Genomic DNA, 22,916 nt, shown 5'->3' with positions numbered 1-22,916 from the left:
CTCTGAGAGCTACTGAAAAAAGGCCTTGGGTCAATGACAGCAGCAGCAGAGAGCTTCCCTCATAGCTCAGTTGGTAAAGCATCTGCTTGCAATGCAGAAGACCTGGGTTCGATTCCTGGGTTGGGAAGATCCCCCGGAGAAGGAAACGGCAACCCACTCCAGTGTTCTTGCCTAGAGAATCCCATGGACAGAGGAGCCTGGCAGGCTATAGCACATGGGGTCAGTAAGAGTCAGACACAATTTAGTGACTAACCCAAACAAAACCAAAGAGTGGTAATAATGAAGACACTTACCAAACCCTTGGTTAAAAATCCATACTCAAAAGAAAGCAACCCACGGGCTCCAAGTCACATATGCATGTTAAGTTGCTTCAGTTGGGTCAGACTCTTTGCGACCCTTAGGACTGTAGACCCACTGAGCCACCAGGGAAGCCCAAGGAAAAACTAAAAGACACCAAACAAGCAAACATACACCTGACCTCCTAGATCCTCCTGGACCCTTCTATTTATCACTGTTCCCCTGACCACAGTGTGTGGCATTTTACTTTTTAGCTCTGTGTGAAGACCTGCCCGGGACATTAAAATGGGGGTGGGATCAACTCTGTCCTGTAATCATTTTTAACTGGCTCCGTAAACAAGCCTGGTTTATGGGCTTATCATTAAAAGGCATTTTTGTTTGATTGCCTCTTCAAGATGAACTCATTGGGGAAGATATTGTTTTCCTGTCTATGGAAGAAAACTATCAAGCATAATGACATTTCTGGTCATTCTAATTTTATAAAATGAGACCTCAAAATCTCTTAAGTCTGATTTCAGAAATTAGGATCTTCAGTCACAATATGTTAATTAACACTCCAATTTGCATTCGCAAATAAGACGTCCTCCATTTGCTAGAGCTGGAACTGGACAAGTTTGTCTTTGGAGAAAAGGATGTGATGAACTTCTTGCTTCTTTGTTCATCTTTCTCATCAGTCAATAGCTATTCTTTCTGACTTTGAGGTTGAAGATAGGAGAGGAAAGACAAAAAGGAAAGAAAAAACCTACTTAATTGTGCTGTCTGTAAGCTGCCTTCTTGTTTTCAGAGTCTCACAGATGGTCCTCCAGACTCCCAACCTGCTTGGCTTTCAGACGACAGCAGTTCTCCTCACCTCTGACCTACTGTTCCCTTCGCCCCTCAGCCTCCGATTTTCTGGTGCTTCATTTTGCACAGATCTTCTCCAACCCAGTTCCCTGTCCTCTGGCAGAAGTTCTTTTATGCATGTCCCACGTAAAAGGACCCTGGACATCTCCACCTGGCTATAGGCAGCACAGATCTTGACTTGCAGTCAAAGGGGGACAAAGTTATCTCCTAATCACAGTTCTCTCTGCTCCCCCAGAGCACCAGAGGGGCTTTAGTATGTGTCAGAGGAACCTCCCAAACTCAGCAACAGAGGCAGTTTCTCTTAGAGTTTCTCCTTTGAAAGCTCTCCTACTAAAGTCCAAGGCAGGAGTTGGCCTCACACTTGCTCCTTGTCCCAGAGTGGAGGGTAGAACTCACAGTAAGGCTTTCTCTATCTAACAGTGTTGAGTTAGTTGCTCAGTCATGTCCGACTCTTTGCAAACCCATGGACTGTATAGCCTACCAGGCTCCTCCATCCATGGAATTTTCCAGGCAAGAGTACGGGTGTGGGTTGCCATTTCCTTCGCCAGGGGATCTTCCCAACCCAGGGATTGAACCTGGGTCTCCTGCACTGCAGGCAGATGCTTTACCATCTGAGCCACCAGGGAAGCCCCAAAGTGAGTGAAGGCCCCAAATCATTGATTCCATGCAATTTACCTAGAAATTTGCATCTTGATTTTCAGCTTCTCCCTTCACTTGATATCTGAAGTTCTTTACCTGGCATCAGCTGAATCTTTCATTTGATGCATTTGATATTATGTGTCATATCTTTTCAGGGGCCTCTGCCCCTTTTAGCACCTTCCCTGGAAATTTCCATGTTCTTATGCCGCATACTCTACCAAGTCCCTAAAGTGTGCCACTTCCTGGGGCTTAGCCTTCCTTGGTCCTCCTCATCCCTTTTTGACGTCTTACCTGTTCCAGTCCCCCCTCCCCCCATAAGCACCCCCATCATATTGTAGATTTGGGGTTCCAGCCTCAAAGCTCTGCTCTTTGCTAAGGGAGCTGCAGTGACCCCTGGGAATGCCGTGTCCCGTGTCCTGTATCCGCGTCGGCCCTGGGCATGTTCATACACTGTCAGCTGAAAGTGACAACTCGACTCAGAAGTTTTCTAAATTTGGGAATGGTTTGTTATTGTTCTTGCTTTTACTTAGTAAAACCCTTTTTTACCAACTAAATAGCTCAATTCATTTACTAGTAAAAATGTCAAACAAAGAAAATAGGAATAAGTGGGAATACAGTTGAGAGTGGGGTCTGGGAGACCACACATCTGGTGTTCTCCACAGCTCATAGGCACTGATAAAGAAGCCCGGGGCTTCAGGAAATACAGTTGGAAAATCTTGACTTTAAAACAAAATGTGACTTTTAAAACAGGAGCAAAGCATGGAAGATTGATTTGGGGGAAGGCTGCGTGCCCCACAGTCCTTCAAGTCACACTATACGGGCTTCTGCCTCCTCTCTGTGAAAATGAGTGAATGCTAGTGGCCCCAGCCCCGATTCCCCACTTACTTCTGATGCAATCAGCTTCTAAATGCCCCCTCATGGGGAGACTTCAGTGGGCTTTGGAATTTTATTTATTTCTCTGAAACCCAAACTTCTGAAATGAAATCCCTATGACGAGACTCATAAAGGCAAGTGAGTCTTTACTTTAAAAACAAACAAAAAATAAAACCTAAACTAAGAACAAACAGTTCTCAAAACTTTATTCTGTGGATTATGTTTACGGCATTTTAATGCCATTCCTTAAATCTCTAAACTGTATGAATTGCTGAGACTTGCACAGACTAATTATGCTGCTGGCCTTTTGAACCCTGACTGCCAGGGACTATGTTATTGCTTTGAGTTTTAAAAGAAGAGCCAAAATGTCCCTTTACCTTTTCCATGTCATTTTTTTCCTGTAAACTTTTCCTGTACTGACACTGACATAGACATCTTCTGGCCAACACAGAGGAACGGACTCTACCGTTTAGCTGTCCCACCCCCAGCCTTGTGGGTGTTTACACATTCTCATGCATATTCAGATTTTCTGGTCAGGCATGTGGAGCAAGTCAAGTGGTTGCTTCTTAGGGAGGAATTGGCAGGATGACTCCACTTCTTTTTGGGTGAGCAGAAGGATTCATGAAGACTAGAAAGAAGAGGATTCAGAAGTAACACTGGAAAAAGAAAATCGTCTCTTTTCTCCCCCACAATCATTTCTCTGTTGGTGACTCCATAAGAGCTGGTGTTTAGGAAATAGAACTGTTAAGGGCTCAGGTCTATTGAGTAAAATATGCTACCATGATCCTGACAAGCCACACACTAGGGATGATCAGAGCTGGAAAGGCCTGGACTCACAAACATTTTGGAATGATTATCTTGCATTGATTGCCTGCATTTTATCCCTGGGAGGAGCAAAGTCCAGAGCTGGTGGTGGGGTCGGGGGAGCCAATGAAGAGGCTTGTGGGGCTTCTTGTGTGCTTTCCTTACCGCCTAGGGATCCTTGATTGTTGAGCAGTCTGAAGAGAGCTGAGATTCTCAGAGTTTTGCTGAGGAATGACAGAAGACCCAAGTGAGCTGTGGAAGCTCACTTTCAGGAGGCGTCTGCTCTGAACAACCTCCTTGGGACATCTTAGGTGGCAAGAAACCCCCTGCACTAATTGGAAAACATTGTTTAAAACAATTGCTACCTTTAGAAAGTAACCATTTTTACTTAAAACTTATTTCCAGAGGATGTTGGACTGAAGGATTGATATCTAATGATTAACCTCTAGTAATTAACCTGCAGAAGGCAGAAAGAGGAATCAGAGCTTCGTCACCCAGGATGTCAGCCCAGCTCCTCCACAAACACCCATGAACACCCCGAACCACTTTTCTCTCTTTTGATGTTTGTAGTTCACACATACAGCTTGGCACACGAGTATGTACTATCTTACACGGTGAATGATTGCTTTATGTGCTCTGTCTTGACTCCTCAGCAATATATTTCTTAAAGGCAGAGAATGAGAACATGTGTTACATTTTTAATGTATCACACAAGGCTTCTCAGCTCAATACTGAGCACAGAACGGGTCCTCAGAAAATCTTGGTTTACTGATCAGTGACTGGCATGTTATAGTAATTATCAAAAGCATCGAATAGCCTGATGGCCAAGCTTTGGTCCATTTCGGCTGATTGACAATACTAACCACAGAAGCAACCCACAGACATTTGGGAAGTTGTGGTCAGTTTTATGGCATTCCAGGCAGAGAAACATAATCTGTTCAAAATGCTTAAAACTAACTTGTGTATTAAATATGACAAATTTTTTCTTCCTTGTCACTCAGAAAAAAAATTTTATGCCTTTGTATTCTCACTGTAATATAACATAAAAGGTAACACAGACTTTTTATGGAGCATTCACATTACAGCTCTGGTGTTTATTGGTTGTGACCTTGAGGGAATTACATAAATTCTAAGTACCTCTCTCTCTCTTTTTTTTTTCTCCTTTTCTCTCCTCTTCAGACATGATCAGGAGAACTTCTTTGCTTGGAAGTTAAATCTCCCACTCTACACTGTTCAGAAAACTAGCCATTAATGTAATTCAAAATACTTCCACAGACATACACACCTAGATATACATACCTAGATAGAGAATGACACATAGATAGATAGATGGTAGATAAATGATACATGCTAGATTATTCTAATTGCTCTTTTAAGAGGTTAGATTATGACTCACTGACAGTCGAGACCTGGACGGGTTGAAGTGTGCAGTTTGGGCTATACGCTTGGGGAAGAACACTGATATTTGTAAAAGAGCAGAAGCATAGAAAATGTCGAGGCCAGGAGGGAACCTGAGAGAGGAGAACAGGTGGTCAAAGTGGAGCATAGGCTCAGAGGAGGAGGAAGAGCAGGAGGCCCCCACAGGGAGAGGAGACCAGAAGGAGCTTTGAAGAGAAAAATTACTAGAAAGTTATTAATTTGTTCACCATGGGGTATGTTGGCATCTTTCGCCTTGTGTCTCACCCTTGTGTCTCTAATAAAATACCCTTCAGGGTATTATGCTCCCTGAGGCTTTTCTGTGAAAGTTGTTTCTATTGGGACCGTTTAGAGGATAAGTTTCACTTTCTTTACCTCTAAAATGATGTAATGATGGGGTTAGAGCATATGAGCAAATGAGCTCATGCTTATGAAATGCCGGCATATAGTGATTTTTTTACATTAACATTTTAAATACATTGTGAATTGACTTATCTATTAGTTCATAACTGCCTATGCTTTTACACTTACTATTGGTTAGAATTGCTTTTGTGCAATATCATGAACATTTGAGAGTGCAGGCATTAGACTCAGACAAACCTGGGTTCAAAGGATGACTCTGCTCCCACCCCCACTTTTTGTGAATTCAGGCAAATGCTCTCTTTTCTTATTTGTAAAATGGGGATATACCTACGTCTTAGTGACAGGGTAAAGGGGGAGGGCTAAAGAGGCAGCATTCCAAAGCTGTATACTAAGAGTCCCCAAAGGAAAATCGATTGAACATTCAAATGGGGGTAATTGGAAGAGATTTTAAGACATACAATTTATCAACTTGTGGGTAGGCTATAAAGGAAGCAACACAATGGCTGGTGCTATATCCTTAGACCAGCAATAGAAGACCTGGGAGCTGTGGAGAGGAGTAGGGAAGAGGAAGACGGCAATCTGGAAGAACAGTTGTGTGGAACAGAGAAGAAGGGAGTCATGTGATGTGGTCCACACTGGTCGGTATCTCTGGGCTCAGAGCAGGGGTGGGAAGCAGGATGGAGATTAAGTACAGAGAGGCATGAGAAGTACCCAGCATAGAAATGACTAACACAGTGACTAGTGTGGTAACACGCAATCATTGATTGCACTTACTAAACAGAATGATCTTGAATCTATAGCTTTTTTTGGTATCCCCAAGAAATCAAAAGAGTATCTCATTTTATGTGCCTGGAGAAATCAATTTGATTAAAATACTGGTTCTTGCCAAATTCACCAGGGTTCATTAGAGATCGCTCATATGTAGCTCATCCTCAGGAGTTAGGGGCAGTGTTTCCAGGTTCCCTGCTAAACTGTTTTTCTCATGACAGGAATATAAATATGCTCCAGGAAGAGGAACTGCACTGCCAGTGATCATATACCCCGGCTTGCTCACTTTCCATCTATGCTACCCAAGCTGACGTACCACACCTCTTTGAGCCTCATGTATAAAAATGGTCTTCTATTTTTTGCAGCAACATGGATGGACCTTAAGAGTATTATGCTAAGTAAGACAAGTCAGATGGAGAAAGATAAATACCGTATGGATTCACTCATATGTGGACTATGAAGACAAAACAAAACAAAAAAAATGAAAAGCCAAAATAAAAGAATTAACCAAGCTAAAACAAACACATAGATATAGAGAACAGAACAGGGGTTGTCAAAGGGAAAGGAGTAGGGGAGGGTGAAATGGGTAAAGGGAGCAACTGTATGCTGATGGATGGAAAGTGAATTTTTGGTGGTAAGCACCCTATAAGGTGGGCCTTACCTAGTAGCTCAGAGGGTAAAGAATCTGCCTGCAATGCATGAGACCTGAGTTTGATCCCTGGGTTGGGAAGATACCCTGAAGCAGGGAATGGCTATGCACTCCAGTATTCTTGCCTGGAGAATTCCACAGACAGAGGAGCCTGGTGGCCTCATCCATGGGATTGCAAAGAGTCAGGCAAGACTGAACGACTAATACTTTGGTGGTCCAGTGAAATGAAAGTCTTGAAAAAAGTCTTTCTAGTTTAAAATATACCTGATCTGGGTTTTGGGGCTAGACTCTTTAAGTACTTACTTATGTTCTACTGGCAATAAAAGTGCTAATAAATAATGTAATTTTCAGTTGTTTTTGATGTTAAAGGAAATAAATTGTTCATACTTAAATATCTTTTTCATGTATGAGTTTTAGGATAAAAACATTAAGACCACAAAGATTTCAATGAAATGAGATAACATTTGTGAAATTATCTGTCACAGGGCCCAGGATACGGAGGCGTCTTAGCAGATGCTTGTTTCATTCTGGAGGCAGGGGAACTTCTGTTGCTCCTGAACCTGGGGGTGGAGTGCACATTTTACCAAACCTGTTACTCCATTTACAGAGTTCTTCTAATTCTATTCAACAGAAGCCATGTGGGCAGTTTGCAAAATCAGGAGCACTGCCATGAAGATGAGTGATGATTTCTGTAGATTTTCCAAGTGTTCTCCACTTGGAAAACATAAATAACAACACATAAATAACATAAATAACAACAACATAAATAATTACACAAATAGTCCCTACAGTATCTTACAAAGTGCAGTGCTTCATAAAGTGTGCTCCAAATCAATGTGAGCATCTGCAAGATATCAACTGAAGTCCCTCAAAGGAAATACTTCTTTGTCAGAGAAATTTGGAGAATATGAGGTTAAATGAGACTAAACAGATTCTAAGTTACCAGCCTTCTTTTTGTCTTTTATCTAATAACCTGTGTTGTGAGTCTTTTGGACAAAAGTCATACATGTAGGATTTTCTAAACTTACTTCACGACAGAATCATTCTAACCCTCAACTAAACACACTTGGGAATATCCAATGTAGTTTAGAAAGACTGGATTTGATTTTCATAGAATCCTCTAAATTGACAGAAAAAAATATGATTATCCCCACCTTACAGATAAGACAAAGGAAACTCTCAGCATGATAACTGGCTTCTGCATGGACTGTAAAAAGGTGGAGTGAACTAAGCTATTGAATAGAATCTTTTGTGGAGAATTTTAATTTTCATTCCTTTGCAGCATGTTGCCATCTGTATTAGTTTCCTATGGCTGCTGAAACAAACCACCACAAACTGGATTTCTGAACAGGGGTTTTTTTCTCCCTCTCACAGTTCTGAAGGCTCTGAAGGAGAATCTGTTTTCAGCCTTCTTCCTGGCTTTGGTGGTTGCCAGCACTTCCCAGAGTTCCTTGGCACTCCAATTTCTGCCTTTGCCTTCACATGAGTTTCTTCCCTCGGGTGTGTCTCAGTCTCTTTCCTTATAAAGGCACTGACTGGTCATTGGGTTTTCTAATTTACTCTGCTACAGAAAGGCTTGTATGTGCAAGCTTGAAGCCCTCATTTCTCTAGGCTAGAATCAAGTCTTTATTTTATGACCCAAAAGTGATTCTTCTTCACACCTTTACTCAGAGTAATTACCTTTGTTTGAATATTTGTCAGCTAATCCTTTCTCTTTATTTGAATTTACCAGAATTCCATGAAATATTCTAAGCAAAACACACCCATTTGACACAAAGAGGTTGTGATAAGAATTTTCTGATGATTCTCTGGATTTCCATGGTTTTTGGGTCATGCCAAACTTCTGGGACAATCTTGATGAAGCTGTTAGAAGGAGTGTTCTCCACTTTGAAGACTGCTCAGTTAGTACAGTTTAAGTCTAGAGCTGCTGGTAGCTTTCTTTGTCACTTCTCGGAAGAAGACTACTGAGTGTGGAGCCAACATCCCAACACTGAGGAAGAAAGGAGAAAAAGACAGAGGAGAAGGAGGGTGGGAGAAAAGGGAGGGGAAGGAGAGATCTAATAAACCTAATCATAATAATAAGTTTATGTAGAGTTATTATATATATATATAATTATAAAACTTAATATAATAAACCTAATCCAATTGAGGCCCTGGATCCAGCCATCACTGAACTTCCTTATTATAAAGGACAAAAAAATTATTTTTCATAGGTAGGCTTCTATACTTTGCCTGACATTATCCAGGCAAAGAGTATGGTATTCTTTTCATCCAAGTTTAATCTGCTAAAAGTGAGGGAGGTGGAGCTGTGAGCATGAGTTTGCTTTGGGTAAAGGTGTGTTTAGTTTATCTCAGTTCAGTTCAGTTGCTAAGTCATGTCCAACTCTTTGTGACCCCATGAACCGCAGCATTCCAGGCCTCCCTGTTCATCACCAACTCCCAGAGTTTACCCAATCTCACATTCATTGAGTTGGTGATGCCATCCAACCATCTCATCCTCTGTCGTCCCCTTCTCCTGCCCTCAATCTTTACCAGCATCAGGGACTTTTCAAATGAGTCAGTTCTTCGCATCAGGTGGCCAAAGTATTGGAGTTTCAGCTTTAGCATCAGTCCTTCCAATGAACACCCAGGACTGATCTCCTTTAGGATGGACTGGTTGGATCTCCTTGCACTCCAAAGGACTCTCAAGAGTCTTTATGTTAGGTCCATTATATGTTATGTCATTTAAGTCTTATAACAACTCTATCAGTTAGGTATTGCTAATGTGTAAATTAAAAAATCAAAGCATTAGGATAGTAGTTTTCTTTAACTTGTAAGAATGAAGTTTAAAAATGAAAAGGATATATGTGTATGTATGTCTCTCTGTGTTTATGTATGTGTATATATATACATATGTGTATATATATATATATATGTATTTATACATATACATCCTCTCTCTCTCTCTCTCTCTCTCTCTCTCTGGGGTTTCCCAGGTAGCACTAGTGATGAAGAACCCATCTGCCAATGCAGGAAATGTAAGAGACACAGGTTCAATTCCTGGGTCAAAGAAGATCCCCTGGAGGAGGGCATGGAAATCCACTCCCTCCAGTATTCTTGCCTGGAGAATCCCATGTACAGAGGAGACTGGAAGGCTACAGTCCATAGGGTTGCACAGAGTTGGACACAACTGAAGTGACTTGGCACACGTGTGTGTGTGTGTGTGTGTGTGTGTGTGTGTGTGTGTGTGTGTGTGTGTATTGGTCTTCCCAGGTACCTCAATGGTAAGGAATCTGCCTGCCAATGCAGGAGACACAAGTTCCATCCCTGGATTGTGAAGATCCCCTGGAGGAAGAAATGGCAACCCATTTCAATATTCTTGCCTGGAAAATTCTATGGACAGAGGAACCTGGCAGTCTATAATTCATGGGGTCACAAAGGATTGGACACGACTGAGCATACACACGCACACATTTATATTATTGTGAAATAAATGAAATTTATCTGTTAGTGGTGAAGAGTCTTCAGTTCTTTATTTAGAATCAGTGGAAGGGTTTCCACGGATGTCAACTCACTTGTGCCAGGAAACTCAACTTTTTATTAAAACCTTTGATTGCATATATATATATACTGAGAAATGCATTTTAAGTGCTCCCACAGACAAGTAGTCTGAAAAAGAGAGACAACAGGAATGTTCTAAATTACTGGAAATCATGTGGAGGAAGGACTGCAGCTGCAGGAGAGTAGGAATAGAACATCTCTTTCTATGTTGAGTCCCTTGGAGGAAAATGTGTGAGGCTTTTAAATGAAGCTTTACTCTATGAATGCTCCCTGGATGCATGAGTTCCTCTGAAATGGCCATACCAGTTAATGTCAAAATGAAGTAGAGGATCTACAGATTACCATACTAAGTCAGTCAGTCAGAGAAAGGTGAATATCATGTGATATCACTTGTATGGGGAATTAAAAAAAAAATGATACAAAAGAACTTATTTACAAAGCAGACTCACAGACCCAGAAAACAAACTTACAGTTACCAAAGGGGAAAGGTGGGGGGAAGGGATAAATTAGGAACTGGGGTGAACATATACACACTACTAAATATAAAATAGATAAACAACAAAGACTTACTGTATAGCAGAGGAAATTCTACTCAGTATTTTACAATAATCTATATGGGAAAAATGATACCAACTATACATATATATATACACACACACACATATATATGTACTTTAAATAAATGAAATAAAATTAGAAAAACAACAAAGTGGAGTGACCCTACCATGGAAAACAACCCAGTAGCTACATACTTATAGTTTCTTACCCTTGCCACAACAGGCTTTATCAATGCCATTCTCACACACATATATCAAATGCCTAGAATCTTTTAGTGACTTGACATTATCCATAAGGTAAAAGCTCCTTATCTCCAAACTGGGGAGAATACATTCTCCCAAAGTCCCCTCTGACCAGATCTGACCGTTGTCTACCTGGCCAGCCTCTTTTCGTCTCCCATGGCTGACACTTTAGCTAAGCCAGTCTGCTTGCAATTATACCAACACGTGATACTCTGCAGCGATATGCGTGTGGGCATGCAGCCTTTGCATGTGTGTCTCCTTTGCCTGGGCTCCCTTTCCCAGCCCCATTGGCTTGACAAGCATCATCTTTTTAAAAAATTTTTTTTCATTTTAAAAATTTTTGCTTATGCTGGGTCTTCATTGCTGCACAGGCTTTTCTGTAGTTGCAGTGAGCAGGAGTCACTTTCTAGTTGTGCTGTGAGGGCTTCTCATTTCAGTGGCCTCTCTCGTTGTGGGGCACAGCTTAGAATTTGTGGGCTTCAGTAGTCGCATCTCCTGAGCTCTAGAGCACAGGCTCAATAGTTGTGGCATACGGCCTCAGCCACTCTGAGGGATCCCCCTGGACCAGGGATCAAACCTGGGTCTCCTGAATTGGCAAGCAGGTTCTTTACCACTGAGCCACCAGGGAAGTCCCACAAGCATCATCTTAATCTCTTGTAGGGATCTCCAATCTCCTTGATGAGGCACATAAATCCAAGAGTTAATCACCTTGCTCCCTGTGCTACTTACACCTTTGCTTCCATAACACATATGTACATTCTTCATTCTGAGATAGTAAGGATAACACTTCCATCTAGTATCCATATAAGTGGGGGATTTTGCTTTGGAAAAATAGTCCGTTATAATATATACAGGCTTTGGGATTAGACTGTGTTTAATTCTTAACTCTCTCTCTTACTACCCATGAGACCTTGGATATTGATCTTCCTTGGACCTCAGTTTCCTCATCTATCATATGAGGATGGTAAATACTCCAGGGAATTTCTGTGAAGATTAACTGAGACAGTCTAAGTCAAATGATTGTTGTCAACAAAAGATATGCTATTTTGTCTATTAACTTAGGGAAGAAGGATGCTCATTGCCAGAAGTTTGCCAAAGTAGTGCTAGAGCATAATTAGCCCATTTTTAGAACACTGCAGAACAATTGTTCTATTTTCCTCTCCTGCTTATGTACATCTGAGTAAGAACACCAGCCTTGTCAGTCATCCATGGGGACACCGTTATCTTGCTTGTTTCCAGACTCCATTAAAGGTTCCAGTCAAATTGTCAGCATCTAGAACTGCTTATTGGGGACATATACAGACCCACATTCTAACTTCTTCAAAATTCTATGCTCTATTTTGACATCTGAGCCTTTAACATTTTGCCTTCTGAACTCTCTGTTGAATAGGTCTAGCTGCTTCTCACCCTGTTACAAGAATCTTCTAGAAGAAGAATGAGTCAAACACGCTTCTGGCAGGTTATAGTACTCCTCCTATAATCTAAGGATCTCAAACAGTAGCCACCACCAGTCTTTCCTTCGTCTCCTAACCCCTAAGGCACATCACTGGGCAACCATACAATGGGAACTCTGCAGGTCACAGTGTCTATTCCGAGCCCAGCCAGCTCAGAATGCTCATTTGTGGCTTCTTAACTAGTGTATTTACCAGTGAATGTGATTCCATGTTGTAGACCACTGTGGAGAGGTTTATGAACACTTTCTGCTGGTGAAGCCTGGTTTAGCAGAAGTGCTGCAGGCAGGACATTCTCCTGTCTATAGGTCAGCGTGTGTCTCACAAGTTGCTCCTTCTACAAAATCCATTACCATTTATTTGGTTAGATAATCCAAGGCAGACTTTCTAATGAATCAGAGTCACTATATCTTTTCTCTCCAGAGTGAAAGATGCATTTAAGTTCTCTGGGTTTCTCTTCTGTGCTAGATGAAGGCAATTTGAAAAACTGATCAAGAAATATTCCATTTGGATTCATCCTTCTACCTTCCTCCAAGGGCAGCATTAAAGGTGAACCAGCATCACGCTTCACTCAGCTGGGCACCAGATTATTCTTTAACAAAGCTTTTTGAACTTTGGTCTTTAACTCTTGAATAATGGTCATAGAGAGCCATTTCATCTAATCTATTAGCATCTATAAAAAGAGTCTCAGGCATTTACTTTTAGGGAAAATAATCTGCTCATTTCAGTGGAACAAGATGGACAGCCAAGGTCAATGAGGCATCAAAAGTAAGTTTTCCAGCCCTTTGTGGAGACAGGCTGGGGGATTTTTTTTTTTTTAATGGTATTTAACAAATAGAGTCTGAGTGGAATTTTAAATCAAAATCCCAGATGATAAACTCTTGGCAGAAGAACCTTTTTTTTTTTTTAACACTTTTTTTTTTTTTTCCTCCTGACATCTGTTCTTCTCACTTTCTGAAATAAACATTTCACTTTGCTAATGTTGTGAGGTGTGGGGCTGGGAAGTTACTCACTGTCTCCCTCACCCATAGAAACAATTTCTTAAGGCTTAAGGGAGAGTTTTTTTACACACCCCTTTCATAAGAGTCAAGTAAGTAAGTAAGTGTTAGTAGCTCAGTCGTGCCCGACTCCTTGCGACTCCGTGGACTGCAGCCCACCAGGCTCCTCTCTCCGTGGGATTTTCCAGGCAAGAATGCTGGAGTGGGTTGCCATTTCCTTCTGCATCATAACAGGTCAATCCTTCCCAAATTTGAAAGGCAATCAAACCAGAATGTCTCAGAGCCCGGTGATGGAATCCTGGCTTCCTTTTCTTAGGCAGGAGAAATACATCACGTACCCCACCTAGAGGTAAGACTTGGGATTGCCTGTAAAGGGGCTCTAAAGTGGATTCTGGGAGATCCTATTTACTGAATTTCAAATTTAAACCAAACACTTTGAAACAAAGAGCGGAGAGAAGAGAGAATTAAAAGATAAAATGTCTACTCTCAAAGAACTGATAAAGGGGGAAATAAGCAAAGAAGTAAAAATGGGATTCCCCAGTGGCTCAGAGGGTAAAGAATCTGCATACAATGCAGGAGACCCGGGTTCGATCCCTTGGTCGGGATCGATCCCAGTGTGGGAAAGAAGTAGAAATACTTAACATTTTTTTTAACAAAACCATAATATGCAGGTGTGCTAAATCGCTTCAGTCAAGTCCGACTCTTTGCGACGCTATGGTCTGTAACCCAACCAGTCTCCTCTGTCCGTGGGGTTCTCCAGGAGACAATATTGGAATAGGTTACCATGCCGTCCTCCAGGGGATCTTCTTCTCCCAGGGATAGAATCTATCTCCATTGCAGGTGGGTTCTTTACCGCTGAGCCACTGGGGAAGCGCAAATCCTAATATATACTTTGTGAAGGATTCTGTGCAGATGGTAGGCTCAGTACATGTTCTTAACCCCTCTCTCCCACCAGGGTCCCAGCTGGGCCCTTGAAGAGTTGGTTTGTGTGAGTTTGGGCCAGAGGAGAGGGAGGAAAACGTGAGCCATCTGTAAAGTCAGGAGAGGGAGAGGGGTCCCACCCGCACAGCAAAGATCCAGGGCTCGGGCCACAGTGAGCGGGCAGCCAAGTGAATTCTTTGTAAGGCCCTGGGATGGGACAGAGGGGCTGAGAAACCCTCCCCCCTGAGGAGAGGCTAGGAGATCCAGAGGAGCCTGGAACAAAATCCACGGTCCCTGCAGATGCTTGAGGAGATCAGCAGCTGTCCAGGCCTGTCACCTCAGTGACCCCAGAAGAGGTCTGCTTGGCCAAGCCAACTATTCCCTCTGGTGCTAACTTTCCATGCCTTGAGATCCAGGAGATGCCCAGGAATCTGGGGGCTTCCTCTCCCTAGCCATTAATCCCAAACTCACAGCTATTTGGCCCATTGTTACCAGCCTCCTGGACTGGTAAAGTTTTTTTTTTTTTTTTCCATCAGTCTGCTAACTCACAACTCCCATGGAACAATATTTTCTAGTTCTAAGGAATCATTCTCTTAATAATAATATGCTGGACTGCTTGTGAGTCTGCAAGGATGGTGATAAAAGAGGCTACTGTACTCTATTGTTTTTAGAGAAGATACAAGCATATTGTATCCCCTTCTCCAGGGGATCTTCCCAACCCAGGGATTGAACCTAGGTCTCCTGCTTTGTAGGCAGATTCTTTACCATCTGAGCCACTGGGGAAGCTCATATCATAGTCAAAAATATCTAAAGACTGAGACAAAAAAATATTGGTGCTTATAAGACTATATTGGAAGATTATCAGGACAAACTCTGCATGGAATGCATGTTTCTGAACAACAGTTGGTGGGTGATCCAGATCCCCTGAGTCTTGTCCTGACAAATCTGGTTTGCTGCTATCTCTGCTTCAAACTCATCCTCCTCTTTTTCCTGAGTCTGCAACTGGTAGGATATTTGGATCTGCAGAAGCCGCCTGTACTCCTGGGCTAAACCTTACCTCTTATGAAACTCTCCTATCCTGTTAAGTTCTTTAAGACCTTCATTTATGTGATCCTGTTCTATAGCACCTTCTTCCTGTTCTTTTCCTTTTTTGCAAGCTTTCTTGCTCTTGAGCTTTTCTTGTACACATGACCTCATTCCCAAGTTGCTCCCTTTCCTCCCTTTCAGGCCTCAGCAACCTGTCCTTCTCAGCCAGTTTCTTTTCCTCTGTTATTCTGTCCAATTCTTTCTCCGGAATATCCTCCTCCTCACATTGCTCCACTACGTAGCCCTGAGAAAGCTTCCGTTTTCTTCCCATGTCTTCTCTTTTTTGCTTCTTTGTTATCAGTCTCTTCTGGAACCTTTGAAGGGCTCTCTGCATGAGCTTCACATGCAAGTCCTGCTGTCTTCTCTACTCCACCTGAATGTATCCTATTGTTTCGCTGAGGGCTTTTTGCAAAACGTCCTGCTTTGTCTTTTCTTCCCCTAATTTATCCTGTCCTCTCTCAAGTTTACCCTTTGGATCATTGTTTTCTGTGAGTTGTGCCTGCCTTCTCTTCCTCCAGCTGCTGCAGCACCTGTTTTGGTGATTTGATGGCAACGACCTGTGAGTCCAGTACCAAGTGTGTGTTCTCCACCAGTTCTGTCTCCTCTCCTCCTGGGCTTGTCATTGTTTCTCAGCTCATTGGTCTTCCTCCCAGGATTCTGAGAACATCTCCTCTTTCACCATTTTCTGCCTCTTCAGCTCCTCACTGAATTCTGCCTGTGCTTTCCGCTTCTCACCACATGCCTTCAGATGGATACAAAGCAACTCAGCATAGACCCTCAGTCCACACCCTCAGGGCTTCTCTGGTGGTTCAGATGGCAGAGTCCACCTGCAATGCAGGAGACCCAGGGTCCATCTCTGGGTTGGGAAGATCCCCTGGAGGAGGGCATGGCAACCCACTCCAGTATTCTTGCCTGAAGAATCCTCATGGACAGAGGAGTCTGGCTGGCTGCAGTCCATGGTGTTGCAATCTGTCAGACATACCTTCAGATGGATACAAAGCAACTCAGCATGGGCCTACTGGCAACTCAGTCACAAAACACTCTGTTTTTCTCTTCCAATAATCTAATTTTCCTTCTCATTCTTTTTTTCCCCTCTATTGTTTCTTTAGACAGCATTTCAGTAAAATACTCATTTTCTTCTGATGTTAAGCATTCATGTAGCTTATTTCATCTTTTGTCAGTATAGATGGAATACTATATTCGTTTTTTTAAAACTATATTGAGATAATATTGGTTTATAACATATCTAAGTTTCATGAATACTGCAGTATATGTCACCTAAGGAATGCACTACAGTGGGGCTTCCCACATGTGCTAGTGGTTAAGACCCTGCCTGCCGATGCAGGAGAGGTAAGAGACATGGGTTCAATCCCTGTGTCAGGCAGATTGCCCTGGAGGAGGTCATGGCAACTCAGTCCAGTGTTCTTGCCTGGAGAATCCCATGGACTGAGGAGCCTCATGAGTTACAGTCCAAAGAGTTGGACACTACTGAAGTGCCTGAGCAAACACACAGGCATCCACTACAGTGTGCTCACCACCAAAAGCTTAGTTTCTATCCATCATGACACATCATCTCCTTTACCCACTTAGACCTCCCCTTTCCCTTCTGGTAATCACTGCTCTGTTCTCTTTATCTATGTGTTTACTTTTGTTTTGTTTATTTATTTATATACCACATATGAGTGAATTCATACCTTTCTCCATCTGACTTATTTCACTTAGAATAATACCTCAAGATCCATTTATGTTGTTGCAAATGGCAAGATTTCATTTTGTTCTGGCTTAGTAGTATTTCACTGTGTATATATTATCACATCATCTTTATATCCATTCATCCAGTGATGAGTACTTAGGTTATTTCCATATCTTGGATATTATAGATAAATGCTACCATGAACATAGGGGTGAATAAATCTTTTTGAATTAGGTTTTCATATTCTTTAAAAAATACTCAGAAGTGGAATAGCTGGGCCATATGCTAGTTCTGTTCTTAATATTTTGAGGAATTTCCATGTTGTTTTCCATAGTGGCTGTACTGATTTACATTCCCATGAACAGGGTGTGTGGTGTTTCTTCACATCCTTTCCAACACTTGTTATTTCTTAGTCATTCTAACAGTTGTGATGGGATATTTCACTGTGGTTTGGACTTGGCATTTCCCTAATAACTAGTGATATTGAATATCTTTTGATGTGACAATTGACCATCTATATGTTTTTTTTTTGGGAAAAAAAAGCTATTCAATCCCTTGTCCATTCTAAAAATTGTTTGTTTTTGTTGTTATTGAGTTGTATGAGCTCTTTCTATATTTTGGATATTAACCCCTTATCAGATAAACAATTTGCAAATATCTTCTCCCATCTGGTAGGTTGTCTTTAGGTTTGCTTGACTGTTTCCTTTGCTGTGCAGAAGCTTTTAGTTTGATATAGTTCTATTTGTTTATTTTTACTCATGTTTCCTTATCTGAAGAGATTTATTCAGAGAAATATTGCCAAGAGTGCACAAAATCTTGCATGCAAATTTTCATAGCAACTTTATTTACAGTGGCAGAAACATAGAAGCAATCCAAAAATCTATGAAATACTGCTGCTGCTGCTGCTAAGTCACTTCAGTCATGTCCGACTCTGTTCGACCCCATAGACGGCAGCCCACCAGGCTTCCCTGTCCCTGGGATTCTCCAGGCAAGAACACTGGAGTGGGTTGCCATTTCCTTCTCCAATGCATGAAAGTGAAAAGTGAAAGTGAAGTCGCTCAGTCATGTCCGACTCTTCGAGATCCCATGGACTGCAGCCTACCAGGCTCCTCCGTCCATGGGATTTTCCAGACAAGAGTACTGGAGTGGGTCGCTATTGCCTTCTCCATATGAAATATTAATATGTAATAAAAAAAGAATGAACTAGTGTTATACAAAACAACATAGATGGATCTTAAAGTTGTTACCTCAAGTAACAGAATCGAAACACAAAAGACAGCATATGGTATGATTCCATTCACATAGAGTTCTGGAAAATGAAAGCTATAGTGACATATAATAGATTCAGTGGCTGCTAGAGCTTGGGGACCCTTAGCGGTTGGAGGTAGGAACAGGGATATATGAAAATGCCATAAGATACATTAGGGTGATAGACAATTTCTTTATCTTAATTGTGGTTATGGCTATTCAATTATTGTCAAAATTCATCAAATAATTAATTTTAGTGTATGTAAATTATACTTCAAAAATCTACTTAATTTAAAACTAGCTAATAAAAACCTGTCATTTAATAATAGTACTATTATGAACTGGACTCACTGCTACCTCTTGGGATTATTTCTGCACAAGAATCCTATCGGTAGCAATATGCATGATACTAGCTATTAATTCTTAAGGGTTTGCTATATGGCAGCACTGTTTTGAGTGATTTTACAATTTTTGTTAAAATAATTTTTCTAACAACCCTCTGAGGAAAGTATTGTTATCTCTATTTGACAGGGGAGGAAGCTAATCACCAAGATATTAATTAACAGCTAGTAAGTGGCAAATTTATATTTTGAAACAGGTAGTTTGACTCTAGAGACCAGATCCTCAAGTATGACTGCATATTGATAGGCAAACACAGGAAATGTACATGTCAATATATTGCAATCTGTTTAATCTCCCAAACGAAGGGTACATGCAAATATGAATTCAAGAAGGGGGAGACTTGGCATAGGAATCGTTCACTGGGAAAGATAATTCTAGTTCTGAGTCTCAAAGGTTGAGAAGGAAACCTTTGAATTGTTGAGTAGCATCAGAAAATGTGTTTTCTGAAAGTCACCTGATATTAGGCAAGGCACTTTTTTTCTCACAAAACCAATCGTTTCATTCTTGAACTCAACTGGAATATTCTCAGTAAAAAAGGGTGAATATTCACAGTCTCTTATAAGCAAAGGCCTTGTCAATTTGTTAATTGTAATTTGGTGTGCTATTCTATTAGACATTAAAACCCTCATTCAGAGAGTTTTTGAATACCGAAGCCAAACTTTTCACGTTTGAAGAGTTGCTTCAAATGTTGTGCTCTAATCATTCCAGCAGATGGCAATACAATCATTCTTTAAAAAAACATATTTCCCCATCCAATTAAAAAAAAGACAAAAACAGCTTACTCTTTCTTATTTATTTATTTACAGTCCTCTGGCAAGTCCTTCTTTGTGGTAAGCTAAAACAATACATTCTACACAAGAGTTTTTAAGATTTCAGAGTTTTCTAAAGTTTTATAAAGGAACTTAAATGCTAAACTGGACACTGATCTTTATCCTGTAAAAAATGGAGAAAGCATAGATATCTTTTGAGTCATGACTGACATGGTCAGAACTGTACATTAGGAAAATCACTCCGACTGGGAAAGGACAAGTGGCAGGATGTGGAAAGAGAATAAATATTTGTTGGAATGGCCTAGAACAGAGCTAATAGGAAATTGATCTTGAACATGGCAGTAAAAACTATGGCTTAGGGACTTCCTTGGTCGTCCAGCGCTTGAGAATCCACCTTGCAATGCAGAAGACGTGGTTCAACCCCCGGTTGGGGAAGATTCCCCGTGCTCCAGGGTGACTAAGCCTGTCCATTACAACTGAGCCTGAGTGCCACAACCAGACAGTCCGTGTCTGCAATAAAAGATCCCTCATGACACAACAGACATCTCATGGGCTGCAGCTAGGACCCGAGGCAGCAAGATGAATAAACAAACAAACAAAAAAGCTATGGCTTAGATGATGAAATAACTGCAGACATCCACGAGGGATAACTGAACAACTGATTGGATGTTAGAAGTTCAAAAGATGGAAGAGCCATAGATAACCCTTGGGTCTTAATCATGTTTTGGGGGGAAGATAACTAGAAGGCACAGGAATAGGTTTGGACAAAAGAGAATTTTTTGAAGTGCCAAGGTGCACCTATATGCTGATTTAACTTAGCATCTCACAAGACAGTCTACTGTTTAGATGAGAAATAACCTTTCAGAGATGGATGCAGAAGTGGTGGGTATTTGTAGCCACAGGAGTAGATGAGAAAGTCTGAGATGAAAAAGGCTGAAGTCCTAGGAATCTTCTGGAGAATACCTGCATTTAGGGGAATCTGAACATATGATTAACTTTAGCAGGATTTTCAGGTGAGTGTACTGTCTTTCAAAGCCTATGAATAAGGACAAATGGAATAAGAGTAATAGATATTTTAAAAAACTTTGTGATCATTTGTAAAGAGGTCATTGCACTTTGAGAAACCATTACACAAGTGGGTGGAGGCAGAAAGGTTATTATGAGAAAGGAATGGAGAAATGAAGAAAAAACAAAGTTTCTCTGAGAAGTCTGGCAGTGATGGGAAAGGAAGCTGTGGTTCTGTAGGTTGACTGGATGGTCGGGACAAGGGAAAATCTTTACAAAGTCCAGAGTTTTCCATGTATTTGTGTCTGTCATGAAGGAGACAGTTGAAATTATACTAAAGCTGTTTTCTTTTTTCTTCTTAAATGACATCTAGATAATTTAATGTAACTGCAGAACTTCATTTTCCTAGAAATTCATAGATGTAAGAAAGAATGGAGAATATAATTTAACAATGAATGTCACAACATGTTTCTTATTATTAACTATTTATCCAGTGATGCCTGAAGCTTTGAGACTATGAGACTTAGTCACGCTAATCAAGTCTGTTTGCAGAGTCCAAGATCTTTTGAAAGTGGTAAATGATAAGTCTGAAGAGGCTGCTGAAGCATCAACCAAGCATTTAGAATCATAGAAAGCTCTGAAGCCCACTGCTCTGTTACAATATGGAAGCATGTTTTCTTGTCCAAATTTAAATTTTATCCTTTCTGGGTTTTTTTTTTTAATTTTCTTAGGAAGAGAAAACTCAGTTGGCAATACTTTATCTTGCTGGCAGAATTACTGAGGTGTAGAATTTGCTTCTTGCCACTAGAACTTTGGTGTCATGGTGTCATTTTTGTGCAAAGGAATCTGCGGAGACTGCCAGTTGAATCTGTGTGAGGAAAAAATAACATAACCTTGAATTGCAAACAACCAAGTCTGCCGTCAAATATGATAAACATACTGGTTTCATTAAAAACTAATAGCAAGACAGAATTTTCAAACACAGAGGCAAAGGAAAGTAAAGACAGGAAGAGGGCGGTGGGTGGCGGAGGACTTCCAGGAACTGTTATCTGTTCTTTTCTGTACAGATAAACAGTTTGTTTATAAATTCCCAAACACCTGTCTCTGCTTTTAATTCTTGAGATCATGCTGTACCATTTCTGTCAACAGTCCTAAAAAATGAAAGATGATGAAATTACTCCCTTCTACTAGGTATCACTGCCCACAGGTTAGCATGTCTGGAGGCCTGGAAAGGCTGTGGTCTGCTAGAAGATAGAGCCTCCAGGGAGGGATGCACAACAATTTTTATATACATCAGAACCCAAGCAGAGAAAGCAAAGAAATCAATTTTCTTTTTATATCTGTAAAGATTAGAAATGCAATTTTAACTCCGAGTTTCAAGAAACAGGGATTTATTTTCAATGGGAAGTGCTCCCTTTTTTTATATCTTTGCAGAATGGATTGATTAAATGGTAAATACATTATACACCTATTATCCTGATCACTTCTTTGAAAGTAGTGGGAATCCAAATTCATACAAAAAACAGATTCTGAAACTAGATTCTCCTGATTTCAATAAAGCTGTTTCCTAGGTTAAATCTCAAGATCCTTAAGGACAGAAACTTGTTCTTAATCTTTACTTATATTTGTTATACTGTGTATTTTAAAAATGCTGCCTGTTTAACACTTTAAAATTTTGACAATCACTTGGCCAACAGTCATCACCACTTCTATGGCAATAAAACCCTTTTTCTGTTTACCTATCGGGTGGTAATGGAATCTGGGAAGGGATGGAGTTCCTCCTCCAGAGTGAATGGTGATTGGATTAAACCAAATTGGGCACACCTAACTCCTCATTTCCTCAGGGATTAGATCTGATAGACAGAGTGCCTGAAGACCTATGAATGGAGGTTCGTGAAATTGTACAGGAGGCAGTGATCAAGACCATCCCCAAGAAAAAGAAGTGCAAAAAAGGCAAAATGGCTGTCTGAGGAGGCCTTACAAATAGCTGAGAAAAGAAGAGAAGCTAAAGGCAAAGGAGCAAAGGAAAGATATACCCAACTGAATGCAGAGTTCTAAAGAAGAGCAAGGAGAGATAAGAAAGACTTCCTCAGTGATCAATGCAAAGGAATAGAGGAAAACAATAGAATGGGAAAAACTAGAGATCTCTTCAAGAAAATTATAGATACCAAGGGAAATTTTCATGCAAAGATGGGCACAATAAAGGACAGAAACAGAGAAGAGAGGATGTTGAGAGAAGCAGAAGATATAGAGAAGAGGTGGCAAGAATACACAGAAGAACCACACAAAAAAGATCTTCATGACCCAGATAACCATGATGTTGTGATCACTTACCTAGAGCCAGATATCC

General features: G+C 40.9%; 1 non-coding gene and 1 pseudogene across 1 annotated transcript; both read right to left on the bottom strand.

The window, feature by feature from the left end:
* Nucleotides 1-1,694: 1,694 nt before the first annotated feature.
* On the bottom strand, nt 1,695-1,766 carry TRNAC-GCA (transfer RNA cysteine (anticodon GCA)). The gene has a single exon. It is a non-coding gene; the product is annotated as a tRNA-Cys (tRNA).
* Nucleotides 1,767-15,223: 13,457 nt separating this feature from the next.
* The window catches only part of LOC133046617 (cilia- and flagella-associated protein 53-like), a 51,411-nt pseudogene continuing 43,718 nt past the window's right edge, over nt 15,224-22,916 (bottom strand).

The sequence above is a fragment of the Dama dama genome, chromosome 25 (genome assembly GCF_033118175.1).
Source record: "Dama dama isolate Ldn47 chromosome 25, ASM3311817v1, whole genome shotgun sequence".
Taxonomy (NCBI): Eukaryota; Metazoa; Chordata; class Mammalia; order Artiodactyla; family Cervidae; genus Dama; species Dama dama.
Note: the sequence above shows the minus strand (reverse complement) of the source record. Positions and strands in the feature narration are given on the sequence as shown.